This window comes from Suricata suricatta, chromosome 5, assembly GCF_006229205.1.
Source record: "Suricata suricatta isolate VVHF042 chromosome 5, meerkat_22Aug2017_6uvM2_HiC, whole genome shotgun sequence".
Lineage (NCBI taxonomy): Eukaryota > Metazoa > Chordata > Mammalia > Carnivora > Herpestidae > Suricata > Suricata suricatta.
In genome coordinates this window covers 10,588,593-10,594,974 of record NC_043704.1, presented here as the reverse complement: position 1 = coordinate 10,594,974, position 6,382 = coordinate 10,588,593, and the positions used below count along the sequence as shown (strand labels likewise).

Here is a 6,382-nt window from a genome sequence, read left to right as displayed (position 1 = left end):
ACAAATAATTATATATAACACTTAGCAACTCTGACCTTGGACAAACACAAGAAATAGGCAGAATAGGCAAACAGATTATGTAACCATTAGATCAAACATTCCAAACAATTCCTTGGCCACAGTGAGCTTCATAAACATTCCCTCCCACTCCGGGCCCACTGGGAATCTCACAGAGGGAGGAGCCCTGCCCACACCCCAGTCTCAGCACAGGACCTAATTCTCTGTTTCTGACCCTGGAGATTCTCCTTAAAAAACAAAGGGGTCTGTGTCCTCCAAGGCAGTTCCCCTGTGCGAACAATTTTACTGCCTCTTGGAAGAAAGCAATCTTTCCCATTCTACAGAAGAAGAAGGACACATTCCCAAGACAATATCTGTACTCCTTTATATCTGCTGGGGTTTGCCCAGAATAATTTTAGTTCACCTACTATGAATCTCTAGCGCTTACTAACCTATGACCAATACCTGTTTGGGGAGCACAGCAGTCCAACCAGAACCAATGCTGGGCTCAGAGGAGAGATCCTAAGAGAACACAGTCCTTGTTGGCGTCGGGTTGCAGCCCTAGGAGGTACAGATTTGGTATAGCATCATTAGGAAACCTGCTGGAATTTTGGCCCCTCCTTTCATAGAAGAAGGAAGGCGGGGCCTCGGGCTCTAGGAGTCACAGCCCAGCATCCCAGAACACAGTTCAATTGGCATCTTTGACTGTGGCCAGGCCTCTGCCCCACTAGACCTCAGTGTGGCCCACAGCACCATCTGCTCCACACACAGGGCCTCGCTCACATTCTACACAGCCATGTCTTCACACACCCGTGTGGCGCTGGTGACCGGGGCCAACAAGGGTATCGGCCTCGCCATCGTGCGTGACCTGTGCCGGCAGTTCTCCAGGGACGTGGTGCTCACAGCGCGGGATGAGACGCGGGGCTGGACGGCCGTATAGCAGCTCCAGGCGGAGGGCCTGAGTCCGCGTTTCCACCTGCTGGACATCGACGACCTGCAGAGCATCCACGCCCTGCGCGACTTCCTGCGCAAGGAGTATGGGGGCCTGGATGTGCTGGTCAACAACGCGGGCATCTGCTTTGATAGTAAGGATGTGGGAACCCTTAGGCCAAAAGAACTCCCGTAGGGGACCACCCAGGGTGTGTTGGGGCTGGTGTCTGAACAGCAGCTCTGGGGCCCTAGCTCAGAGGGGATCTAGAACAGCCTCCCTAAGTAGGGAAGAGGATGGACTGGAGGCACAGAGAGAGCAGAATCCTCCAGAAGTTGCAAGCTTTTCCAGCCAGAGGACCATGGCATTGCCATGGATCAGACTACTAGGGACCTCCCCCAGGTTTTTGCAAGTTACTCATCGGTCTTTGAGCAGCTCCGTGAAATTTTTGAATTATTTTGAAATACACAAAATCCCACAGGGCCATGTGCAGAGACAGTATGTGCACCTCACCCTAGCATCTTGCAACGGTGCCAACCTACAAAGCTACACACATCAACCAGCCAGATAATAAATGTTGGGATAGACTATTCTCTAACCTGCACACTATTGAGAACTGACCAGATTACACACAAATGTTAATGTCACTTCATGAAATTTTCTCGATGGCTACTACTTATTAATCTATTCTCCTTCTCCACAAGTTGGTGATCCACACCTTTACATATTCAAGCAGAAGCGACGATGAAAACTAACTTCTTTGGTACCCGAGATGTGTGCACAGAACTGCTGCCTCTAATGAAACCCCAAGGTAGATGTGATGAGGGGCCCCAGAGGTGGTGTTTCTGACATGATCTGGCCCCTGCCTCTCTGACCTCATCTAAGGGCCCTGCTCCCTCTCCCAGGCCCCACCAGCTTCCCTGCTGTGTCCCCCCCCCCCCCCGACAGGTACCCTTCTCTTCAGGACTCTGTACACAGGTATCCAGCACTCAGCAGTGCCCTCTGTCCTGCTGGCCTTTCACAACTGCTCTTTCTTCTCCTTCATGTCTTCATTCTAAACTCGCCTCACAGAGGCCTTTTCCTGACTCTGTGACCCTCACAGGTGCACTTCCTTGGGGATTCCTTCCTGAAGACATTTTCTTTTCCCTCTCCCTCCATCTGAGTGATTTTATTCAAGCTAGTGGACTCTTCACTGTATAAATATCTCAGGCCCCACAAAAATATGTCACTTGCCTAGGACATTCCGAGAGCCCCAGACACACACAGTTCTCTTCCTGCCCCTCCTGCTCATCTTGATGTCCTCCCTTTCCTCCTCAAGTCCTAGCCCTCCGGACCCCCATCCACATCCTCATCTAAACATCTAAAACACGTCTAGATGACACTTGTACTTTCCCTGTATTATTTTGGTCACAGACACCATGGTCCACGCACCATGATAAATGAGGTCACCATGCTCACCCCCTGATTATCACTGACCAGGTCCTATCAGCTATCCTACGGATATGGTCCCAACCTTCTTCATCCCAGCCCTCCAACAGAGACTTGACCATCATTTCTAGACCATTGCAACCTTCCTAAGAGATGCTGCTTCTTCTGCCTTTTCCTATCTACTATTCTCTATACTCTCTGAGTGCACACTCACTCCTGAAAGCCCCTCAGGTGCAATGTCCATGCCCTGAGCATAACTTGTAGTGATCTCCGTCATCAGACCTGCCAAAGTCCAGGCCCATCAACCCGCCTCACCTTGTTCAATGGTTTGGAGAAAACAAACTGCCATAATTCCTTGGTTGTAAACTACTGCAATATTTACCCCCACATTAATGTGATGGGGGAACCACCACCCGTTCAGTACACTGATTAAGATGAGACTTTTAGAAAGATTAGAATGTCTGGCCTGAATGAGTACATGAGTGTACAGTTAACTCTTAGTTCTGCCCCCATTCCCTCTTCTGTCCTGGAAAGTTCTATCACTTCTTCTACCACTGGCTTCACTGGTTCCCAAATGCCCCCTCACTGCTGTACTCACCAAAACATTGATGTGAGACAAATTTCATGTTCCAGCACCATACTCCTACAAGTATCTCCCTAGAAGGCAAAACTCACTTCTGGCTGATTGTTTTCTCACCTACTAAATGGTGTTGATGTTTGTTGTGTATTGATTTTAGACAGGAATGAGGAATGAGTGCTCTTCTGCATTTGCTATGAAAGGCTCTCACCAAATAATTGATATTGACTCAGGAAAACTAGACTTCTGGACATGGAAATACAAACTATATCCGCAGTGTAAGAGCAGGGTTTTCTTACCTTTGGAAATATCAGAATTCTTCCATTATTCAGGGGAATGGAAGCTACAGTAGTTCCTGTTACCATAATTTTACACCCTTTAGTGACACTATCTGGGAAAAATCCAAGGGAAATATAATAACGAAACAAAATAATAAGAATCTGCAACATCCAAGTGCCCACCACCAATCTTAATCAGGCAATCAGTATCAAGGTCATGTAATCCCCTTCCCATATTCCATATCTTTCCCCTCCCATTCCCCACAAATTCCTATTCCTGAATTTGAAGGACACTTTCTTTAAAATAACAAGCTATTTTTATTCTTTTTCTTTCTAAATTATACCATGCACTTATCTCAAGAAAGATATATATATATTTATATAATTCTTTTTAATTTTCACTAACCACTTAATGAGGGTCATAGTGTCATGCATTATCTCCTTCATTGTGCTTTTGGATAGCACTGCCAATCCTTGGTGGGATGAAGCTGAGAGTTGAATGATCATGACTGTCTTTCTTGGATATTTACATGAAAAAGGGAGGGTTTCCTAATTTTCTTATATATTTTTTGACATTTTTGTAATCTAAAAGTACTCACTGAAATATAAAAATGTAATTAATATTTAAATATAAAAATAGTAAGCTATACATGTCAATATAAGGCCATTTTTATGAATACTGATATATTTTTAAAAAGCAATTAGGGAGAAATGAGTCATTGGTTTACACCTATCTAATAGCTTTATTGGGATATAGTTCACATACCATACACTTCACCCATTTCAAGGTATGCAATTCACTGGATTTTAGTGTATGGGCAGAATTGTAGGACTATCACCACTTCAAGACTGGCACACTGAAATCACCCCAAGGAGATCCTTTGGCCTTAGTTATCAGCCCACTGTTCTCCCATTCCCCATGCCCTGAACAACCACCAATCTATTCTTTCTCTAGACTTCCTTATTCTGGACATCTCATATACAGAATCATATAATGAGCAGTGTTTTATAACTGGCCTCTTTAACATTGGATAATGTTGTCAGGGTTCATCTATGTTGTAGCATGTACTTCACTTCTTTTATGACATCTCTTTAACGTGTCAGTTTTCCACTGCTCCTTTCTTCAACCATACTGCCTGGCATTCTGTCATTGCCAAGTTGATGAAATCACAATCATAGAAAATAGCTCACAACTCAGCCCACTGAGGTTATTTGCTTTTTCTAGCTACAGCAGAGTGACAGCATACCAATCCAATGCTGTCTTTCACCTTCAGAAGGCCTTCAACAAGCTGAGCAGCTCTTTGTTGGTCAATAAACATCTATTCATACATCATTGTCAAAGCAATCATAAGATCTTCATGGCGTTCCAAAGGGGACCTAAGAGAAGAGGTAGATCTCTACTCATGAACACATGAGTGCCTCCTTACAGTCCACTTAGCATGCTACTGGATTAGCCATTTTCTTTACTTCACGGAACATCTGCACACTGCCTCCCCATTAGATTCTTTTTCTGACATTATATGAGATATTAAGGGTATATCAATGAATGTTTGTGTTCTTCACTTATGGACTCTTCATTATCACTCATAGAAAACTGGTCATTGTCTCCCAAATGGATAGATTTTAACAAATTTTGTATTCATCTCATGGATGCCATTCTATGTGATTATTTGTGTTGTTCTTTAGGCAGAGTGGTCAATGCGTCTAGCATAATGAGCTTCGTAGCTCTTGAATACTGCAGCCCAGGCCTGCAGCAGAATTTCAGAAGTGAGACCATTACAGAGGAGGAGCTGGTGGGGCTCATGAGGAAGTTCGTGGATGATGTAAAGAATGGAGTGCACCAGAACGAGGGCTGACCTGATATGAAAGTAGTCGCATATGGAGTGTCAGAGATGGGTCTCACAGTCCTGTCCAGAATCCATGCCAGGAAACTGAGTGAGCAGAGGAGAGAGCACAAGATTCTCCTGAATGCCTGCTGCCCTGGATGGGTGAGAACAGACATGGGTGGACCAAAAAGCATCAAAACCTTGGAAGAAGGAGCAGAGACCCCCGTCTACTTGGCCCTTTTGCCCTCAGATGCTAAGGGGCCTCACAGGGAGTTTGTTATGGAGAAGAAAGTTGAACAATGGGGACTCTGCCCTCAGTTCCCTCCATGGGTCCCATTATGATACTGCCATGATTTGACCAGACTACACTGTCAACAATGTCCTTAAAAAAAAAAAAGAAGATGAAGAAAGGAAATGAAAGAAAAAAATCACTATCCATATCAAGTACTCACATTGAATTGGCTACTAATTCTATTAAATCTTCTGTGATATATGAGTAGAAAAAGTGGAATTAATGACAATAATGAATGAACATCATAGATGAATAAACAGTTCTAAGTAAATGTCCATGTGTGCACATTGTTTCTTGCCAATATGGTCCAAAATCTAACAGAACCCAAGTTGGTCAAAAGAAGGGACAGTTTAACTCTGGGGTTGGTGACGTGAAAGAGCCACATAGTGAACACTTTTCCCTTGGCAGCCCAATGGTCTCTGTTGGACCTACTCAAATCTGCTGTTGTAGCTTGAAAGTCACCACAGATGATATATAAACCCATGAATGAGCTGGATGTTCCTTGCCAGCATACTTCATCAGCCTCTACTATAACAGGGGCACCCCACCACAGATAGACATCACTGTGGTCTCTTTAAATATCAAACTCATTGGAGAAAAAGCAGCTGCAAGGTGTGAAATAGGAGTGGGCACTAGAGGTGCATCCATAAGACAATTTGAGATAAGGGGGGAAAGTGAATATGAATTGGTACCAATGGATATGAAAGGATTACTGTCAAATCTCGTAGTGAATGTACTATTCATGTAGGGATAAATGGTCACTAAGTTTGTAACACTAACACAGTTCAGCAAAGTCTCTGAAAAGATGAACATATAAGGATAGTAAGATATTCTTCATTGCTGAGGCTAGTTTGGTGGATACATGGGTGTCTACAGTACTATTATTTCCACCTTTCTTTGAAAGCTTTCAGGACAAACATCTGCGGGGGGGAAGGGTCCTGGTTCTGCCACCTTAACAGGGTGAACTTGAGCAACCTCCTGCATGTTGCTGTACATCAGTCTTCTAAGCGTACAATTCAGGGGAAGTCACAGGAATTCCACGAAGAGTAAATGAGC

The 6,382-nt window shown here is 44.3% G+C and overlaps 1 pseudogene; it reads left to right on the top strand.

Moving 5' to 3' along the window:
• The first annotated feature begins 793 nt into the window (after positions 1 to 793).
• LOC115292577 lies at positions 794 to 5,567 on the top strand (annotated as a pseudogene).
• Positions 5,568 to 6,382: the final 815 nt, after the last annotated feature.